Raw genomic sequence first — 22,568 nt, forward strand, 5'->3', positions numbered from 1 at the left:
TGTCCGACCAAACTCTACTTTGTATAGAATGCTTCGAATTTTTACATTCTAAATAATTTTCTTAATAAACCATTTTCGTATTACTTTTATAACAATTCAATAGTTTTATTGCTTGCTGTGGAATATCTTTTCAAATACCTACGACGATCCTTCGCAAGTAGTCAAACAAGCGTCACCCGAATACGGATGACGCGGCCCTATCAGAAACTTTGCTGTCACTCGAATATGGGTGACGCGACAGTGAACGTGTTAAAATAAAATTACGATCAAACAAAAGAATTCTTCATCGACATAGCCGCGAATATTTTTCATCGACTCGTAAGTGGAATACGATTGTCCACGATTTGTCCAACGAATAATTTTCGTTTGTCCGCTTTCCGGAAGACCGACGAAAAGATTTCCATTGGACAAATCGTGGACAATCGTATTGCACTTACGATCCTTCGCAAGTAGTCAAATAAGCGTCACCCGAATACGGATGACACGGCCCTATCAGAAACTTTGCTGTCACCCGAATATGGGTGACGCGACAGTCAACGTGTTAATGTTTCTTTGGCAACGGGAACGGTATGTACTGTACAGAGTTTCCGCGTTCGCGCTAACGAACCGTAAAGCAAACGGTTTCGAGGCCGCAGCGAAAGGATAGAGGCTGGTGGCGAGTTTAGCGAGACGCTATGCAGGCGCCAGGATAATATCGGTCGCGGTTGGCACATGGTATCGCGTTACCTTGATTACGAGAAACCGATCTAACTCAGCCATACATTTATCTCGACTACCATATTACGTGACTCGTGCTTCGTCTCTGACACGAAAGAATTTCATTGCGTCTCGTGGCAAATTCGATCTCTCCGTTCGCTAACTAATTACGTGCGTGTTATGTTCTTTGGGCCAACATACATCGTAGAATTAATTGGAATTCGTAGTCGACGTGTCTCGAGAGTGTCAGCTTCACACTGTCGGCACAACCGACTTTGCAGATATACGACAGCCTAATTTCGTAATAATCGAAATAAAATAATGTTGGTAATTTGATTAAATACGAACTAAATGAAAACAATTGGTTTTTCTTTGTTTAGAAAAATTCATTATTTCCAGGAGCATGTGCAGCCGCCACGAGAATACTCGGAATTTCTGCCGATCGCGTACCTGTTGATAACTAGCCGCCCCATTTATTTACGTTACGTTATTGCGTTGGCAACTAAGTGATTGCGAATTTTGTCATTAGGTGGTATTGACAAAATCCGCAATCACTTAGTTGCCAAGCCAATAGATTACGGAAATACCGAAATTATTTCACGGCGAAACGAAAATACGGATTTTTTCGCTCTACGAATATTACAACGAGTATTCTACGAGTATCGTGAACAGGGTAAATATTTCACCGTGTTGCATGGATCCTATGCATTTTTCCATCTGTAAATTATTATTTGCTTGCGTAATAAATTCTGTCGCCCCTTGGTGTCTTCACGTTTTCAGGAATATTACGAAAACCTTGTTTATGCTATTGTAGATGCAGCGAGTGCAAAATGCGATAAATAATATGCAGAAATATCGCTGGACATTGCATCGTTAACCCTTTGCACTCGGAATTTTACCTCAATTTCGATACCAGAAGCTCCCAACGCTTTTAGGTGTTTTATTTGAAGTTTACTTGAACTAAAAAATAAGACAGTTGAAATAAACAAAGGAAGAAAGAAATTCGCTTAAATACCAATTTTATTCACAATATTGTTGTATTTTGCACATTTTAAGTGTATGACATATCTTGAAACAATTTCCAGGATCCAATGCTGCTCTTCTATCGCATGTTTCATAAAAAAAGATGGCGCTCGACAAAGGAGCCCCTGAGATAAGAAGTGATGTCGAGTCACGTTCGACATAGGAGTGCAAAGGGTTAATGACAATAATAAAGGAAAAATTAACGTCACGGATACCTCGTAAAAATTCATTAGTATTGAGTTGGTAACTAAATGATCGCTGATGTTATCAATACCACTTATTGACAAAATCCGCAATCACTTAGTTGCCAAGCCAATAGATATATCGAATTACAGATTTCTTTAATCACACGACAAAAATGATCGAAGTTTCATTAGAATTTACGATATCTCAGATTACTGGAATGTTTTCTGCAATTGACAATAATAAGCGTGATACTAGTCTCTTGACTCTGGCAGATAATTTCTCGTAAAAGCCAAGAAATAAGTAAAAACGAACTTGTTCTTTCCCTGCGGTCTCCGAACGACTCTTCCGACGTTTGTAGTTGCCTTTATACTCTTCGTATAGAAAGTGATTTTCCAGCAGACGAGGCAAGCCAATTTCGCTTGGTAAAACTTGGAATTAATAACGGCGGATATGTTTTATAACTTCGGGATAAACAACATTGTTTCCATTTACCAGTTACTTTTCTCCCACACAACTGCCACTTATGTGGTTACTGCCGCGATAGCCAGCGAATATCTCAACGACGACGTTACTGCCACCTGCCGGCCAGGGTTGTTGCAAAAATTACGAAACTTTCGTAGTTTAGTGAAACTAGATACGTGTGAGACCAGCCACGCGTTTATCTGAAGATTTGCAGCGATTACGCTGTGTATGTGTTCGCTCGATTCGGACTATACGAGAACTATAGGGCTATAGCGAGCCAAGTTCTCAGAAGCGAAGATTTGTTCGGGTGCAACCGAGGGCCGCGACGTTTCTTCGGATAATCGCGATAAACAGAGTTTTAACTGGTGAGTCAAGCGACAGAGCGGTGATCGGATTGGCGGCCGCAACGGAAGAAGCAACGTCGTACAGTAGCGAAGAGCAACGACCGTAACCGATTCCCTCGGCAACCCGCAAAGAGCCCGAAGCGAGACTCCTTAGTCATTTTTTAGCGCGTTTTTCGCGGTCCCGTTACCTTTCCTTTCGTCCGCCATCTCTCTCTCTCTCTCTCTCTTTCTCCCTTTTTTTCTCTTTCCAGTCCCGGCAAACGCTTTTACGAATCTAAGAACAGCTGGGTCATGCGCCATGTTTACGTACATGTACAAGGTGAGTCGGTAAAAATCACCATCTCACGTAATTCGTTAAACGACTGAGCTTATCATTTACCAGGTAAAATTCATCGCGTCTAAGCATGGAACGAATCTTGATCAAACGAATACATTTTGACTTTTCAATGCCTCGCATTCTCTGAGATATCAAGCTGATCTTCAGTTTCTTAACAGTCACCGTGTATTGTAGCCGCCAAAGAAAAAACGAATTCGATGACCTCTAACAATTCAAACTCGTTATCTCTCTCGGTCGAAACACGTGGAGAACTACGAGATCGCGAAGAAAAGAACGATAATCCGTAAAGTAAAGTTTAGCCGAGTAGAGTGCTGGAACATTAATGCCGGCCACTGTACGTACAGTACGTACATATTCCAACACTTAGAAAATTTTTGTACGCGAATATACCGTGCGCGTTAGACGAAACTTCTTGAGAGCAGGAGGATGGAAATTGGGTGGTTTTAGACCTCGCTTCCGCTTTTTCCACGATCGTTGCCGAAACTGGAACAACTGGAAAGATAATTAAAGAGAAAGATAGTGGCGACAGCCTGAAGGAACAGTACGCTTCAAGGAAACGCAATATGTGATCTTTATTGAAATTAATACGTCGGTGTTGCATTACGCAGCAGTCGATTACAAAAATACACTCTGTCGCCACCGATTACATAAACGTTTTGTATCGAAGGTTGACGTAATCGGGTCGGTTCCGTGCTGTTCCAATAAACAAACGAAGAAAACCATCATCGAACATCGATGTAAATTTGAAAGTGTTCGCTTGGGTAGAGAGGTCCCTATTTTAACGCTGCTGCGAAATTCCGCTCTTTCTCGTCGTCAATGAGTTCATTCTTCCTCCACAGGTTTATCATTCCTAAAGAACATCTTTGTGCCTGTATTGCTGTTTCTGTTCCTGTAATACGCCTGTTTCTGTTCCCTTGGCTGTTACATTGAAATCCTATTGTCTCTGGTGAAATGCAATAAAAATATAACGCCTTTTTTCTGCCCAAGTAATTAGAACATAATTTAGCGATGGGAATCAATGGTCAAAGTGAGATACTATAGGGTTGGCAATTAAGTGATTGCGGATTTTGTCATTAAGTGTTGTTGAGTTGGCAATATCTGCAATCACTTAGTTGCCAACCTAATATTTCGAAATCGTGAGAAATAGTAAAGTCGAATGGGAAGGTAAATAACATAAAATAAGGCTGTCAAGGGAAGACGCGCGAATTCGAAGAATTATGAGACTTTGGGGATATACGGAGGATATATAACTGCTACCAAGGGATAGGATTGACCCCTGAAAATCCAGTTATTTTCCGATACTAATTGTAAGAGATAGGAAACACGCTATCGGACAAAAGTTACTTCTTTCGATTGGGGCTATCATTTGGTAAAATTGTTTGTCGATTTTACAGCCAGTTATAACGTAAAATCGGAAAATAACCGGATTTTCAAGTCCTATGATGCCCCTACGAGTCGAACAAAGTTACATAATCTTTTTTGTAATTGCCTGCTAGGGCCAGAAAATTTATGATAATTTCATTGGTACATGTGGGTTATGGCTATGTACGTAAATATTGCAACTATTGAGGTTAGCAACTAAGTGATTGCGGATTTTGTCATTAGGTGGTATTGACAAAATCCGCAATCACTTAGTTGCCAACCCAATATATTGCAACTATTTTACATGTATTATCTAGTAAATAATCTATAATTTCATTAGCATATGCTTCATCGCCATTTCTTTTTGCGCTATATTTATATCTGAAAGAGCTAGACGCACTCCACCATTCAATTATAATATGGCTAACTAAATTGGTAAGGTTCTTAGACATACTGAAATCTTATTAATTGGATGTCTTTCATGCAATTGAACTACTAAAAAATTATTATTTACAGACACTTTCTACGTCATATTTAGCTGCTTTTGTATCAGTCTTTTTAGAGGTTAAAATGATATTGATGACATTAGGTATGATAACTTTAACTACATTAGGTCTTATTGTAACATTTTCTAAGCTACTTGGCTATAGAATTTGTATGACATATAAAATAACAGAAAATATTATAAATAATGTAAGTAATGTTACAGTGTGATTTAACTATGAGAACAGGACTGTTGATGATCTTTGGACTGGCTTCTATTGTTTCAATTTTTCTGATAATGATAGTTCTACTATTTATATGTATAAGAGTATTACAACATTTTCTAAGGTACTTGGCTATAGAATTTTATGACATACAAAATAACAGAAAATATTATAAATAATAATTATAAATAACGTAAATAATGTTACAGTTTGATTTAACTATGAGAACAGGACTGTTGATCTTTGGACTGGCTTCTATTGTTTCAATTTTTCTGATAATGATAGTTCTGCTATTTACATGTATAAGAGTATTACAACATTTTGTAAGCTACTTAGGTATAGAATTTGTATGACATATAAAATAACAGAAAATATTATAAATAATAATTATAAATAACGTAAATAATGTTACAGTTTGATTTAACTATGAGAACAGGACTGTTGATGATCTTTGGACTGGCTTCTATTGTTTCAATTTTTCTGATAATGATAGTTCTACTATTTATATGTATAAGAGTATTACAACATTTTCTAAGGTACTTGGCTATAGAATTTGTATGACATACAAAATAACAGAAAATATTATAAATAATAATTATAAATAACGTAAATAATGTTACAGTTTGATTTAACTATGAGAACAGGACTGTTGATGATCTTTGGACTAGCTTCTATTGTTTCAATTTTTCTGATAATGATAGTTCTGCTATTTACATATATATAAGAGTATTACAACATTTTCTAAGGTACTTGGCTATAGAATTTGTATGACATACAAAATAACAGAAAATATTATAAATAATAATTATAAATAACGTAAATAATGTTACAGTTTGATTTAACTATGAGAACAGGACTGTTGATGATCTTTGGACTGGCTTCTATTGTTTCAATTTTTATGATAATGATAGTTCTGCTATTTACATATATATAAGAGTATTAAATATAATAATCTCAGTTATAGGCATGATTTTATTATCAATGGTTAATATAAAATTAATATATATACATTGAAAATATTTCTTAATTTAAACATAATATATCATACTGTAAGAGAAGAATATTTCAAACGTAAAGGGACATTATTATACGTTTTCTAGTATTTGTATTTTGATGTGTAAACAATTATAGGTGGAAGAATAATGGAATTAAGTCCGGATGAAGTTGTATTTGCAACAGCACAAATTTATGTTGACATAACACTGTTGTACCAATACGTGTTATTGTTTACGAGTATGATGTATCATTGATAAATATCAAGGATAAATTTACATTATGTCATTAAGAATAATTATTATATAATCGGCAATTATATTAATCGGCCATTGAACGTATTGGACTTTTGCGACGAGAAATATCGTAAAAGATATTTATAACACGACGTACCTCAACATTTCCTTAAGCATTTACTTCTTTACGAATTTCGGATATTCCAGTCGCTTTCGACTCAAACACCGTAAAAGCTCTAAACGCTTGTTGAAGCGAAAGTTGAACCGAAGACTGTAGCAAGGCTTAAGCTTCTAAGATTTATTAGCTTTTAATTGACGAAACAATTGGAGTGATCGAAATTACATTTGTCAAAGGCTTTCGTAACGAACGTGAAACAACGAAAATAGAATTTTCGTAGATAAATTACGCGCTGTTAAATATCGATAAGAGTTTCGGTAGAACTACGTTAATTCGGTTGCCAGGGGGAAAAAGGGGAAGGAATTAAGAGCCGCGATGGAGAAGTAGCGGTGTGTTCCACGAAACGTTAACAGAGCAACCATAACTCTTGCCGAAGAAACACAGAGTAATTTTCTACGGGCCATAAATTTCCTAACACGGACAGTTTGCTGACCGTAACTAAATTCGACTGTAATCTCCATCCAAGGTAGAACGCACACGAGAAACGAAAGCAGAGAAAAGTTACATGGAATTAGGGAAAAATCGAAAGAGAAGAGAGGCAGAGAATGAGATAGACTGAAAGTCTGAAATGAACGTCTGTCGTCGGGCTAATAATTGACAGACTCGATTGGTTCAACGAGTACCACCGTTCTCGGTTAATTATCCTGACTCTCGTTATCCCATTATCGTCGTTAGATAGTATCGGAAGGGTGAAGCGAGCTTCTTTGTCGATTGCCGACCGTCGGTTTGCAGGATGCACGCGTTTCAACGACCGTGGCGCGCTCACTAGGAACCCCGTTCCATTGTTGATGGAATATCGCAGCGATTTTCGATCTTTCTATCACATCGTACCACGTATTGGGTTGGTAACTAAGCGATCATTACCACCTATTGACAAAATCTGCAATCACTTAGTTACCAACCTAATACAAGCAGCCACCTATTTTCTTCCGCAAAATTGCGCCGATAGTTTATTTATTTCTTCACTTATTAACATTACTTTTTAGCATCAGCCCTATAATATGCTAGAAAAGGATAAAGATAGCACAGTTAAGTTACTAAATAGTAAACTTATTTATTATATTATATTATATTATATTATATTATATTATATTATATCATACTAGAACGTTCATTTATTTAGGCAATGTAAAAATTATAAGATAACATTGTCAGAGAAGAGGCTCGAAAGAATTTTTTAGAAGAGAATTTACGTGATTAATGCGATTTATGGAATTACAGAGTAACCACGCATATGTTACGTACACGTTGTTGTATATGAAACAACATGCGAATTCTTGAGGTTCTCGATGGTACAACTATACCTTCAGCTATTCTAACAGCGAAAATTACAGAACATATTATGCTCCTTCTGTGCAGTATCGGAAGATTTACATTGTCAAGGGTATTGTGAGGATCGAAAACCATAATTGTGAGAATGAAACGACATCAGGTGCTCGCTATATGTTACATTTACGTGTTACGCGATATGCAGACAAATATTAGGTTGTCCGAAAAGTTTCTTTCGTTTCATAAGATGGCAATAGACGAACAACAATTTCTGTTTTATATTATTTTATTGAACTAGCTATGATCCTTTTCGTTCTATTTCCGCTATTACCTGCATAATTCAATAAACTAATATAAAACAAAAAAAAACATTGCGCGTGTATTACTTTCTTATAAAACGATAGAAACATTTCGGACAACCTAATACATAAATAAGTATAAGAAGATATTACACTATGATTGTTTAAGCGTTAAACACCGTAAACACGGAATGTTCAAAGTTGCGAAGGGATAGAGAAAAGAGATCAACTGGATCAGATATGGCATTAGTATGCGCGCACGTATCCTGATAAATCGGCTCGCTGTTTCTAACGTCGCTCGCGAGGAATTCAACCCGGGAAATCAGAAGATAATTACGCAGGTAACGCGAACGTGCGTTCAAACTTGTAACACGAACAAGTGGAAAGCGATCAAGCAGATTACTTATAAAAAATAAAAAAAGAATATCAGCCATCTTTCTCCTGTTCTTTAGCGCGAAACCATTCCCATTTATGAAACATGGCATTGCGTGGAAACGCAAAAATTTATGCCGTGTACTTTCCACGACTCTGTTATATTGGGTTGGCAACTAAGTGATTGCGGATTTTGTCATTAGGTGGTAACGATAAAATCCGCAATCACTTAGTTGCCGTTCGAAGATGGTATCCCACTGGGGGTAGCCATCCACATGTTATATTATTATACCACTAAGCTATAATATTTTACCAAATGTCCTACTGGACAAATTGTGAAATGTAAATAAATAAAAAAAAAAAAAAATCTTAGTTACCAAACCAACATTTGAGGATCAATAGGCGGATCGTACGACGCTGGACATTAGCATATCCCGCATGAGATGAATAAAACTATAAGGTTGTAAGGGGTTGCGAGAATAACAGGTTTTTAAAATTCTCAGGAAATTTAAAAATAAATCCAAGCGACCAGTTCGCTTTGTCAACTGCCGTTGGTAGTGTGGGATCAACGTAAGACACGTTATATTCAGAATAAGAGAAAAATGTCACGTAAACGTAGGCGCAAAAGTGCCTCGTTACGAAATTACGAGAAAAATACGAAATAACAACGGACTAGTTTTCGTTACACAGAGCAGAAGATTCGATTATTTATCTACGTTTGTTGTATTTCAAAACGTCCCTGTAAGACGCATCCTGGCCGAATAATCGTCGCTTACGACGCTTACATAAATGAGGAACGCCGATGAGCACATTCCGCGCATACTCGTTACGAAACGAATTGCAGGCGACGTTGAGAGACGATTTTAGTCGCGACACAGTTCTTTTTTTAAATCGCCAATCTTATCGATAAATTGTTACGGGACATTGCGCTGGCTATTTCCACAAATTTGGGCGTAAATCAAATAATACATATGGAAAACTAAGAAATGCTTTTTTCTAAAAATTGTCCAAATTTCAGTTTCTTTTCATTTTCTTAAAATTTCAGCTGTTGCAGAGTATCGCGTTTCAAACGATGATCAAACTTGAATCTCCTGACGAAGCTACAGCGACGAAAACGCGGAACATTCATTATGGAAAAATGTTATGCGGAAGCTTCTCTTACGTTTTTCTCGAAAATATATTTTTCTAACCCGCGAGATATCATATCCCACGTATCACCGATCCGATGCTCTTGAAATTTCCAAAACATATTCCGTATACTATTTCGTCTATTATTTCAAAAATTGTACAGTTTCAAAGCCAAAACTTATTATTATTATCGTAATTACTTGTAGGAAGAAAAATTGTCAAATTCTATTGGGTTGGCAACTAAGTGATTGGGGATTTTGTCATTACCACCTAATAATAAAATAAAATCCCCAATCACTTGTTGCCAAGCCAATACATATTCCGAAACGCATCAGGTTTAGTACAGCGTCTTAAAGGATAAAGGAAATCCGTTACTGCTGGCATTAAGAAAACAAGTTCATACGAACGTTGAAGGGATTAACGTGCAAATGCTGTTGGGCGTTCACGTTCGGGGTACGCACGTAACCATTCGTGGAATTATCGGTTGGCAGTTAGGAGGAGCACTCGCGATAAATATCGAGTACTCTCGGCCGTGCCTAGCATCGACGAGAAGAGATTGAAAGTTTCTGAACGACGGTTACACGCACGGTGGAACACCTCGCTTCTTCAACGTTCCCATTAGAAAAACCTTCGACAGGCTGTTCTATCGTGAAATTCGAAAAATGTCAATTTTGACTGTTTGGATATTTTTCAAGAATATAATTAGTGAAATACGCACTGGGAAAATCTTTTATAAATGTTTTACATTTGCTACGAAGTTGTTGCGCGCGAAGATCAAGGAGAAAGACACGTGTAAGTATGATACATGAAAAGATTCATTTTAAAGAAAGAGCACCAGGAGCGAGTCATCGGCGATCGTAGCGATAAACGCGCGTCCTCTTCATCGGCGCACGGATTTTCATGCAAATTTATATTTCTGAGAATGTCTAGCCAAGAACGTTAGAAGCTTGATTTACTTGTTACGTATTATAGAAAGCGCCATTATTTTCCAAATTTTATGCGTTTTTTTTCATATTACGTGCATCTTGTGCAATTCTGTGGTTTCAAGTTTCCTACAAAAGCAGATATCGTTGGTTGAACGCCAGGCTATCGGCGATCGCGACCTCGTTGCTTGCTACTTTATTCGTCCTTCGACAACTTTTTGCACGAACGTATCATTTGAAAAGCCCGATTATTACTCCTATGAATCTGCGACCTCATAATTATAGAAACAGACTGGGTTCGTTAATTGTAAAAAGCTGTCGTGAAACGAAGATCACTGAAGCGCCATCTATCGGCTTGCAAAGCCATTCTACGATCCGCGGCACTGTATAAATCTGTCAAAGGTTAATTACCAAACTTTCAGCCTTCCTGAAACCTGCGGCGCTTATCTCTTTCGCAGCATCGACTCCCACCGCTCTATGGTATTTCCACTGCTACGCGTATAATCGCAGTCCTCGACACCACGATTCGAACAAATCTTCGCCAACGAGAAAGATCACACTCACTGTTGGAACACGGTGCGACCGACCGATCACCGAATCCACCTTACGCAGGATCGTTCGACTTATTACAATTCGGTGGGAATATAGCCCGTGACGGGAAACGCGACGATCCAACGAACAGGATGGAAAAAAGGCGTAAGATGCGGCGAATGTGGATGGAAAGCGAGCGAGTACCGTCAGATGCACGGCGCATCGCTAGGAAGAAGGAGAACAGAAACGGAGAGAGGGAAGAATTAATCGAGAGAAGAGAGCGAAAAGGAAGGGAAAGAACGTAAAAGAAGGAAGAGAAGAAGGAGAGAAAGAGATGAATAGATAGAGAGAGGGAGAGAGAGAGAGAGAAGGGACACGGCGTCAACGATGCCTCTGTGCCGACACTGGCGACCGACTGCGACTCTCGTTCGCGTAATGCACGTAGAGCAAGTGAAACAGAGAAGGTGGGGGGTGGAAGGCGAGAGAAAGAGCAAGAAACGGCTCGTCGAGAATGACGAACAGAAGAGAATGGATTGGAAGTAACCGCGAACGCGAGGAGAACTCTCGCGACGACCGACACGCTTCGTTTCGTGGTCCGACCAACTGATCGCCAACCGACGCCACTTCTATTCGACACAGGGGACCACAGTTAACACCGATAACGAGTTACAGGTAGGCGCGTATTTACTTATGACGCATCGCCGTATCAGCGATCAGCTACTCAGTGACTCTCAACATGACCAACTCGGACAGTTTTCAAGCTTTCACTACACGCCTGGATCGCCTGCATAGTTGTTCGCGTTATTTCACTTACTACAGATACAGTTTAAGGTTATTTCGCTTGAATATTGCCAACTGCGATCTTGGCGAAAAGGTTGAGATTTTTTTCCTTCTGGACACGACTTCATGCCGCAAACCTCGAGCGGCGTTAAACGAGCCACGTGTTAAATGTATCAGCGCTAAGCGGTAGCATTCACGCGTGAATCGTTTCAAGCATTTTTTGCAGCGTTCTGTTCTCCGAGGTTATACTCGGCATATATTTGTTTGTTTATGTATTTAGTTACCGACCAACGATACGAATCGCGCAGATTCTGATGTCGTCTATAGAGTCACGCCACAAGTTCGTCGAGATAGCTTAAAAAGTGCTGGCGACACTTGTTTGGGTATTAGCTCTATTTTCGTGGGAATCTTTGTGATTTTATCTACTGAAATATCTCGCAAAGACGAATGCAAAGACCTTCGCCTCGTCGAGAAATATGTTCAGTCATAATATGTGGACGTGCAGCCGTACAAGATAATCTGTTGTCAATGGCATTTGTTGAAACGTTTCTACGAGCTTTTGCACGATTTTTGCAAGGTTCCGTCATTAATTGAATAACGTCTCGTTTAAAAATAAGGCTACGCGCTAATACATTTCGCAGCCACCGTACAGTACGAAGGACACGAAGAAATCTCTTGGCTGTCACAAACGTATCGTACACTTTGTACACGTGTCGGTGGAGATTTTCGTGTTGCACCGCGAGGATCGAAGATCTCAAAGAAATCAGGTCGCAACTCGACCGTTCTCTTAGAAAAAAATGTTACACTTTCGTTAATTTTATGTTGCATATATACAGGGTGTCCCGAACTTAAACGGCCAAACCACGAGAGTTTATTCCACAGATAAAAAGAAAAAATTATCTGTTATACGAAGTTGTAATACCGTGACGTGAATAATCATGAAATGCAACAATATAAGAAAAGATGATTACTTTTAATTCTTCGTTTCAGAATATCGTCCTTGCGGACGGACACATGCTTCGCATTAACGAACAATGGAATTAATTACGCTACGACGAGAATTTTCCTGAATTTCAAGAACTTCGTATAGCATTTTTTCTTCTTTCTGCCTGTACATTAATTTCCTCGTCGCTGATTTTCACGAGCTTCAAATATGTTGCCTAGGTCAACACTCTGACCACCTTTCTCTCATACATATTACCGCCTTAGTTTTCCAGATATTACCAACATCCTTTTCTTCTTTTCCTTCCTTCTGCTTCTGTAGATCAAAGTCTCGCAGTGTGACCATTTAAGTTCGGAACATCTTGCATGCACGATCCCGCCCATAAATACTCAGACGCTATCGAGACATATTTGTGGATTTCGGGCAAACGTTTCTTTACACCGTGTACACGTGTTACGTATTAACGCTAGAACTACCACACCAGTCAAATTGACTGGTTTTATAATTTTATTTTAGAATTTCTACTTCATGTTGTATTTTTTTCCGCAATGATGTAATGACTTTCGCAACGGTAACTAAAAGAATAATATAATGAATTTTATTTTGTTCTCTATGTATTCAAACTGAAAATAATTTTGTATCAAGACTACTTATACCAATACCAGTCAAAATGACTGATACTTGTCAAAGTGTAAAAGGATCCTGCAATCTGTTTGTCGAACCCCAATTAACCAGTTCCCTCCTTTTCTACAACTTGCCACGCGTTTTAACAATTTTTACTGTATATCATTCGATATGACGATATCAGTTATCAGGAAAATTCCAGATCGATGCTAACACTAGAAATACCACACCAGTCAAACACCCGTTTAGGGATCATGGCCCCAGATGGATTAATAATACGAAAAATGTACTAAATAACATGGAATTTCTATTGTAAGAAAGTAATAAATCAATAAATATAAAAATATTCTATTATTAGGTATTTTTTAAAGACCAGTCATTTTCACTGGTTTTGGTAGAAATAGCTTCGTGTTAATAAGTGTTCCAGTGTTAATAAGAATGCTAAATTCCATAAACCGATATAATTACAGTCCATCTAGGATCATTCTCACATCATCTCACGACTCTCCAGTCTCCACGGACCTGCCAACTACTCTGAACTCTATCGATACGTACTACGAACTACGATAAGCAACGCCCTTGATAGCAAGCGAGCAAAGAATAACGAGGCCCTGGTTGCTTTCCCCGAACGTTCTCCTTCTCCGTTACCATCGTCTCGAATTCTCTCTCGACTTAATCAGCTTTCGCGAATAAAAGGAATCGGCTGTGCCGACCTCGACACCGATATACGGTCGTTTGCAGTTGTGTCGATCGCGCTGAATCCCTACGATCCGGACGATCTTCTGTCCAAAACGGTCTACCTCGTTCCGAGCCGATTCCGTTCGCCGACTTTTGTCTCGTCGAAGCACTCGGCCTGGCCGAATACAATTTGCCGAGAGCGAGCAAGTCGGGGAAACCGTGTCGCGATTTAGCCGCAAGGTAAACGACTGCTTGTGCAACATATGCGAAACATTATCGACACTGACGGCAAGCGTTTTCGAAGAAAGAAACAAAAAAAAAAACGCCAAGCTTGCAGCTCTTGGTATTTCCATTTGCAATTATTAGACAGTGGATTTTTAAGCGTTTAAGGGCAGAAATTGAAAGGTGCAAGTATTAGGTCATCCCATAAGTTCGTGCCGTTTTTCGAGCGGTTATGTATGTTAAGATTGTTTACATACCTTTCAGTTTCATGAAAAAATGTAATACCCCTCTCGTTGTACAACTTCTTGCCATTTTTCTGGTAGGGCCATTATTCCGTCTCGATAAAAGTTCTCTTGTTTTTCTTTAAAATAATTTTCTAAGCTATTTTTCAGAATGTCGATATTTTCAAATTTTTTACCTACTAAAAAGTGTTGTAATGCTCTGAACAGGTGGTAATCGGATGGGGCAATGTCTGGGGAATATGGGGGATGTGATAAAATTTCCCAATTAAATTCAGAGAATTTTTTTCTAACGCTTTTCGCGACATGCGGTCTAGCGTTGTCGCGATGGAAGATAACGTTGTTCCTATTCGCTAAACCTGGTCGTTTTTCAGCTAGCGCTTCCCTTAATTTTTCTAACTGAGTGCAATATTTGTCTGAATTAATGGTATCACTTGGTGATTTTTCAACAGGATCCCGAATTTTATCTTCGTCTGTCTGAGGAGGACGCCCGGAGCGTTCCTCGTTTTCTAAACAGAAATTCCCAGCTCTAAAACGTTGCAACCGCTTCCTACAGGTGCGAGATGAAAGCGCATTTTCTCCGTAAACAGCACATATGTTTTTCGTGGCAATTGTTACAGAACTTCCTTTCCGAAGTTCATATAACACGAGACGTCGAAAATGGATACGCATTTCACTCATGATTTTTTACCGTTAGAAGTCACTGTGTTCGCTATATTACGATCTTATACCCACGAAAATCTGCTCTAGCCTGTTCTCGATCATCTAAGCTAAAATGCATTGGTCCCTTATCGCCGTATGTTTATAAATCGACACATGAAATGTATACACAAAAGTCGGCACGAACTTATGGGATGACCTAATATGATTGGGTATGTCGTGTAATATGCAAAAATAAAAGAAGATAAAATTAAAAAAAGGTATAGTACCTGCTGGAATATTTGCTCAGTGGAACAAATCACTGTTTAGTACTACTTTCTCAGTTGTGTTCGCCAAATATGAATTTACATAAATATCCGCAGTCTAGCAACGACAGAGATATAAAAAGTAGTTGAACATTCGGTACAACTCAATGGAAATATCCAGGTTTCTATTGGGTTGGCAACTAAGTGATTGCGGATTTTGTCATTTGGTGATATCGATAAAATCCGCAATCACTTAGTTACCAACCCAATATTACATTTTCAACATTGTAATAGTAGGAGGTCTGGTTACTGTTAACTTTTGCTTCTTGCCGTAGGTCATCAAATATTATGGTAAATTGAGACTGAAATAAGAAGAATATCTGAATCGATTGAAAAATAATTGCAAAACCTCAACGTTCTTACTTAGCTTCACTTTTTTTTTTTATTTATTTGTTGAAATTACAATCAATTCTCGCGTTGAGAATTTTCAGTAATTTTTCTGGCGTGGCGCAGTGCCATGGCTGTTTATTTACAATAAGTTAATACTTATTATAGATAGGTATAATTTGTAAGTATTATAAGTAAGTGCATATGCTTAATTTGGATAATTAAATGAATCTAGCGTTTAGGTCTAGCGGGTAGTGCCTCTTCAGCCTGCGAATCTGGTCCGTCGTATCGAGTAGTCCAGTGACTTAGCTTCACTTAGCTTCGGTTTCCTTAGCTTTTTCTTACTTTTTTATTTACACTAATTAATATCGACCATCGTGTTTATCGATATCAACCAACTGTATATAGCTGGCCGAGATAAGATCAGGCGCAAGAATTAAAGAACTTGATAAGAAGCATATTTGATATATTTGCTACAATTGAAAGTATCCAAATAGTAATGCATCCTACACGTACAGCAGGATTATTTACAATAACTCGCATAAGCTTCAACGTGCTCAAATCCTTCACACGGACTAATCAGATCTGTCGTATATCACAAAACACCGACAGTTTGCGATAGTCTACGAAAGAATAAGAAACTGCCTTAAACCGTAGGTGCATTAAGAGGAAATATCGAAAACGAGAAACTGATTCGACTAATGCCATCGTAGAGCGAGCATGTAGGTATAATAAGATGTAATGCAATAAACAGGAGAATAAAAAGAGCGAGGCGATAGACCGAGAATAGCGTAGAAAGCGATCAGGAACGTTGCCGCGCCGCTGGTTATTATCGATAAGAAACGGCCAAGTTTTCTTATCTACGTCGAGTTCTTCGAAAAGTAATACGCTTTGTGCAAGGCACGCTTGGCGCTATTCTTCGTTGGTAGTACTACTTATGTACGTATGCACACATGGAACGTGCGTGAGTGTGAGCATTTTTCTGGAAGGAATGGAAGCTTCTTATAGAAGCGAGCGAGAAAGCGGCAAACGTTCTCGCTATGTCTCGGTTAACGGTTCGAGGCTTGGTCGTCTAGACGAGCATCGTTTCTTCCACTCTTCGTTAATATTTATAGAGTTGAAACGTGCAATTACGCGAGGAAACGTCGTTGGCTGGATAATACGCGTAGACACGCGCTCTCGTGCACCACGAGGCACGCGTATCTCGCCCATTCCGCCTATAATTTCCTTACTCTTCCCGATACCTTCGAATTTCTTTCGGATAAGGTTACTCGCGGTAATATTCGGACACGTGCACCGTCTGTTACAATTAATACTAATAAGCTTGCAATCTTGTAGTTTGTTATAAAGAAAACGGTGCAAGTTAGACTTAGGTCTCAGCCTGAAGTCGACAACTCTCGAGTCTGGTCCAGCCACGACCAATCAAACGGCAAGTAACGAGCAGGCAACTTGTTACCGAATGTTTAAGGCCCGACCACAACTTTTTAGGTTTTTACTGGTTGTTGATATCTGACAGAAAGACAAATCTTAACGATCACGTTCACGTGCTACGGGTCTTTCGGAAATTCTTTCCTTTTTCAAAAAATATGCCGAACAATAGTTCGTGTTTACAGAATCAGCAAGCGTCCTGGTTTTATAAACGCAAATGTTTTTTTTTTTTTTATTTAATATTTCACATTCACAATTTGTCCAATTTGAACATTTGGTAGAATTTTTTAGCTGTTTGATTATCATGTGGGTGGCTACCCCAATGGGGTAGCATCTTCGTGTTTGTCAGGTTATATCCTTTGTGAGATCTGTTGTGTGTTTCCTTTTTAGTCTTCTTTCTATGCTTGTGTTGATCGTTTCCGCTGCCAGCCGGTTCCGGTGCGTTGCTATTCTTTCTCTGTACCTTCTTGCGAATCTGCTAATCTCTTCCTTGACCGTTGGTATTCCAAGGTCTTTCCGTATGTCCTCGTTTCTAACGTACCTTGGGGCGTTTACAATTGAGCTAAGAATTTTAGCTTGGATTGTCTCTATTTTGCTTATATGGCTCATTGCTGCTGTTCCCCAAAGTAGTATTCCGTACGTCCAAATTGGTTTTATGATCGTTTTGTATATCTTTAGTTTGTTTTCTATGCTTAGTTTGGATCTTCGACTTGTTAACCAATACATTTGTCTCCTTGCTATCTGTATTTTGTCTATTATTGATTTAATATGCTGTTTCCATGTGAATCGCGTATCTAAGTGGAGTCCTAGGTATTTGACTTGCATTGTTTGTATTATGTGCGTGCCGTGTATTATGTTTGGTGGTATCTGTTTTCGCAGTGTGAATGTAATGTGGTTGCATTTATCGGGGTTTGCTTTAATTTGTTTAACTCGAAGCCACTTTTCTATATTTATGATATGTTCTTGTAGTAATGTGACTGCTGTTGCAGGGTCAGTGTGCCTGACTAGTACAGCTGTGTCGTCCGCAAATGTCAGTATTTTGCTATTGGTAGTTGTTGGTATGTTAGTCGTGTATAGTGTGTATAGGATTGGTCCTAAGACGCTTCCTCGCGCAACCCCTGCCTTGATGTCTTTAACTTCAGAGTATGTGTCTTTAATTTTTACCACGAAGGTTCTGCTGCTTAAGTAAGATTTAATTAAATGGTATATCTGCTCCGGGAATTGTTTTCTGATTGAAGTAGACCTTCGTGGTTTATTTATAAACGCAAATGTAAATATCAACTTCTAAATTTCGGTGTTCGCGCATGGCAAGTTACTATTGGGTTGGCAACTAAGTGATTGCGGATTTTGTCACTATCACCTAATGACTTCACACTGTCTATCATAATGTCTGTCAATCACTTAGTTTCCAACCCAATAGATTCCTCGCTACTTGCCTGTCGTAGGTACCGAGCCAGTGCCTTACGTAATTCACGTCGATTACATGCACTGCTTAGCTCCTCGTACGAAATTTCGCTGCAATGAAACTTTCTTTCTCGATAATGGGCATTTCTGGGCGCGAAAATAATACAGCAAGGTTAGTCGTTCGACACGGGATAAAACAGCGGTCGGAGGAAAGAGCTCGCCTCGACCGAAATAATTTTCTCCCCTAACGAAAGTCGAAGGGCGCGCGTCTGCACCAAAATAGGCGGATGCGTGAGCCTCTGCTTTACGTTCTCGAATTCATTCATAGAAGCGAGACGGCTGTACCACGTACAGGAAGGGCGCTGTAAGAAGAACGAGACAGAGAAATAGAGGGAGGGAGCTGTGATTCAAGTGTCGGAGGCTTAAATCCGCCGTAGTCGTCGTGATCGTTCTCGTTTCGTACCGGGGGAATACCGTGTCTTCGACCGTTGTGTTTATACCTACTCGTAGCCTCTGCTTTCTCTGTTGTGCCAGAGGAACGTCTCGGTTCTTTGAAATCAAGAAGATAGGAATGGCTGGCTGCAGGGAGCTGCGAAGGAAAGCAAAGTATGCGGAGGAGCAGATGGTCGTTGAAGATGTGGGATTAGGACGAATCACACGAGGCCAAACCGCCATCCCCTCGGACGCGTTCAACCATTCTTAGTTACAGGTATTCGGCGAAAACTTTCCAAATTGCCTGTCCGTCTGTCCACATTGTTTGCTCGAAGATTTACGATTGGTTTCATAGAACTCGAACTTTCATAGCATTCAAATTCAAAGAGCTAGTTGAAAAAGAAAATCTTAGAGTGCGAAATGTAGTTAGTCACGGAAGTATTGTAGAGACTTTCCGCGAATATGTTACGCGTATTCTGTAAAAGATTTTGGAATCTCCTTAGCACCGTGATTATTTCCGTAAATCTAGTTTTTCCTTTGGAAATCTGGAAATCTACACGGAAACTGCGTGCTGCGAACATCAACGCGATAATATGCACGAAAGTCCGCAATCTAATCTAACAAATAAGTCGCGAGCGAAAAACTGATGCAGCAACCGCTTCGACGAAAGTTGCAATGGAGGTTGCCGTGGGTCAGCGAGATTGCTGCACTCGTGCGGTGTGCATCGAGAAACGAAAAATCATTGCATATATATATATATATATCGCGCATATCTATGTAGCTATATACATACGTAGGTAGGTATATCGCGCGTACGTGAAACTGGACGCTGACAGCTGGAAACTGGTTTCTAGAGAACGGCCGTACTCGAGTTGCTTGCGAGAATGAGACGAAACAGGAGGAGTAGGAGGCAAAGAGAGAAACAGAAATAGATGGAAGAGAGAAAGAGCGGAGAAATGGACGTAGTACAGCGTCCATCGTGTTCCGAGTACAGAGGTATCGGACCAGGAAACAAAGGAACTACCCAAAGAGCAACGCTGAACAACAGATATAGGGGCACACGAGTTAAGCATTTACGAAGTTCAACGAAACGCGTTCGACAAACACGTCCGATACACGTACATACGTGTTATAGATGTAGAGGAGAACTCGAGTTTCTCAGCTCGCGAGATTTCGATCTTTCCGATCGAATCGAGCTAAGCGTGAATTATTTTCAGTGATAGAGGAGATGGAAGAGGAAGAGACGATTTAAGATAAAGCGTGCATACATGCGTGATCACACCTAACTCTACGCAGCCATTGTGCTCCCTTCTTTCGAAGGAGCAACGAGATTCGTCGTGAATACGAACAACCTGCCGTATACCTCCGACACATTCTTTCACCTTTCACCTGCGCGAGTATACTTAGTGAATCAGAAAAGTAAGCTTTTTAAAATAGACCTCCTATCAACGAAGATATCCAGGCTATCGATAACAATCGCTCGTGTCGTTTGAATATTCCAAGTTACGCGCCAACGTGGATCGAATTAAAGTAAAAGCAATATATACAAAGTCGAATGTAAGAGAAATAATCTACAAAAAGGAAAATAAATAAGAAATAAGAAAAATAAAAAAAGAAATAATAATAAGTCTACATATGTATATATGTACAGTAGGAGATATTTTCCTCTGTTCTATCAACGTAGATCGTTTACTCACCATGATGAAGGAAAATGATACACTGGTGCGAGAGCAGCAAACTTCGACGAACATCCAAGGATACGCGAGATGAAAAAAAAACACGCGACACTGACAAGTAGCTGATTGAAAAAAGTTCTGACGAATAACTGGCACCGTTGTCGAGAGAGAAATACGGCGATTCGGCGTGAGCTATGTTAGGGGAAAGAAAAGAACGTGGGAGATAAAAAATCACGAGAGTGCACCGGTAAAGGCACGCCGGGCCCGGAGCGGACGAACGTCAGGCCGACGGCGATGCAACAAGTGACAGACAAGAGCCTCGACTCTTTTAGTTCGCGTTGCGGCTACTTTACCGGATGGCGCTACTGCTCGGCCCAAGCCGAATACGAAATTCAATGGCACTCGCCTTTTGCCGCCATTTCCGTCGTCCTTCCGAAATTCTTTTCGACGAGACTGGAAACGTCGCTTCACGAAACTATTCCAACACTTGTATACACGTCTTTACGAATACACTATAAGCGTTGTACGAAACACTTCGAAATTTCATTGATACGGTTAAGCACGAAACTCGATTACGAAGTAGAAGTTGGAAAGAAATCTGAGAATACAAGGATCGCCTATTTTGAAAATGACGTATGCAAATGCATTGCAAAATTTTTTGCAAAAATATATCGTTAATATTTATATGCAATTTATAAGTTCAATTTCGAAATATTCGTTTGTTTTGATCGATCGAAATCTCGTTGATCATCGATGGAGTTGATGTACGATCGTTCATTTAGAAAGTGGTGTAATTGGGAACAGGTTGCCTGTAATCCGTAGAAGTGCCCCATGTACAATTTTGTTGTAAAATGGAGGAGAACAAATTTAGAACTCCAGATTTATCATCGATCGATCCGGGGAAATAGCAAAAATTTGAAAACATCGCGTTAACACCTTCACATAGTAATAACATTAGACCGATTACACGTGGGAAATATAAGGATACGATGCATTTATTGCCTTACATAACACCGAAATAAAAAATAGAATGTACTTAACATTAACCTTACAAGCATTCTGTTACGGTAAATAAGTAAATGTTGAAACGAAACATGAGCATTTTGTTCTTTCTGCTCTTATTTATAAGCGAAAGTGGATTAAAGCATAAAACGTAAATTTCAATCAATCAAAATTTCACGAATTGTACGATACAGTCATTTTGAAGATGGCGTAAATTCATTCATAACCATGAAAAAAGATATAGTTAATTCTCAATAAACCTTTTCGAAGCTATAATGAATTTATTTGGATTTGACAATCGACGGAAATACAAATATCTCGATATTTCAAATCAAAGGAAAATGGATTTACATCGTTTTCAAAATAAACGAAGAGGTTACAAAATATTTATTCGGTGGGACTATTTAATACTTATTACATGTAAGTAATACATAAACTGGTTGCTCATACTGTGTAATATGTGCAGAACGATATAATATTTGGCAAGAATTAAATGTCATGGTACAAAATATCTCAATATATCCTTGTTCTCGGGGGCAAATGTATGAAAATGTATAAAATTCGCGTGGCAGTGATCGTGCAGAAAACAACGAAATGAAGTAAGCGAGTGCACAATCGATTCGGTTCGATCGTTTGATCGATCCTGAAAAGATGGTAAATCCTTGGATCGCAAAATCCTTTCGAACGCTGCTAAACATCGCCGAGAGGTGACAGCACGAGTTTTACCAACGATACGAGTCGGTCGGCTCGACACACAGCCGACCGATTTCTAGGAGAGGACGTGGAACGCTTTTTCGTATCG

General features: G+C 39.2%; 1 protein-coding gene and 1 long non-coding RNA gene across 30 annotated transcripts in view; one reads left to right on the top strand and one right to left on the bottom strand.

Annotated features, from left to right (window-relative positions):
- The window catches only part of LOC117163125 (uncharacterized), a 215,715-nt gene that overhangs the window by 157,243 nt on the left and 35,904 nt on the right, over positions 1 to 22,568 (bottom strand). For 13 of the 26 annotated variants that reach the window (XM_076625240.1, XM_033345156.2, XM_076625245.1 and 10 more), the window contains exon 1: positions 10,927 to 11,443. The exons of 1 other annotated variant lie outside the window; for it this stretch is intronic. The gene's annotated coding sequence lies outside the window, so the exon portion shown is untranslated. Of the gene's footprint in view, positions 1 to 2,217; positions 2,361 to 10,926; positions 11,449 to 20,785; positions 21,073 to 22,568 lie in introns of those variants that run through there. 12 more of the 26 variants (XM_076625256.1, XM_076625255.1, XM_076625258.1 and 9 more) reach the window with 7 other exon arrangements.
- Positions 2,539 to 8,525, top strand: LOC143303712 (uncharacterized). 4 transcript variants are annotated; one of them, XR_013060281.1, is made up of 6 exons: positions 2,539 to 4,999; positions 5,120 to 5,241; positions 5,327 to 5,453; positions 5,532 to 5,653; positions 5,740 to 5,863; positions 5,950 to 8,525. It is a non-coding gene; the product is annotated as an uncharacterized LOC143303712 (long non-coding RNA). The 4 variants fall into 4 exon arrangements; XR_013060279.1 differs by having other exon boundaries at positions 2,539 to 4,845; positions 4,927 to 5,241; XR_013060278.1 differs by having other exon boundaries at positions 2,539 to 5,241.

This window comes from Bombus vancouverensis, chromosome 16 (assembly GCF_051014615.1).
Source record: "Bombus vancouverensis nearcticus chromosome 16, iyBomVanc1_principal, whole genome shotgun sequence".
In the NCBI taxonomy this organism is placed as follows: domain Eukaryota; kingdom Metazoa; phylum Arthropoda; class Insecta; order Hymenoptera; family Apidae; genus Bombus; species Bombus vancouverensis.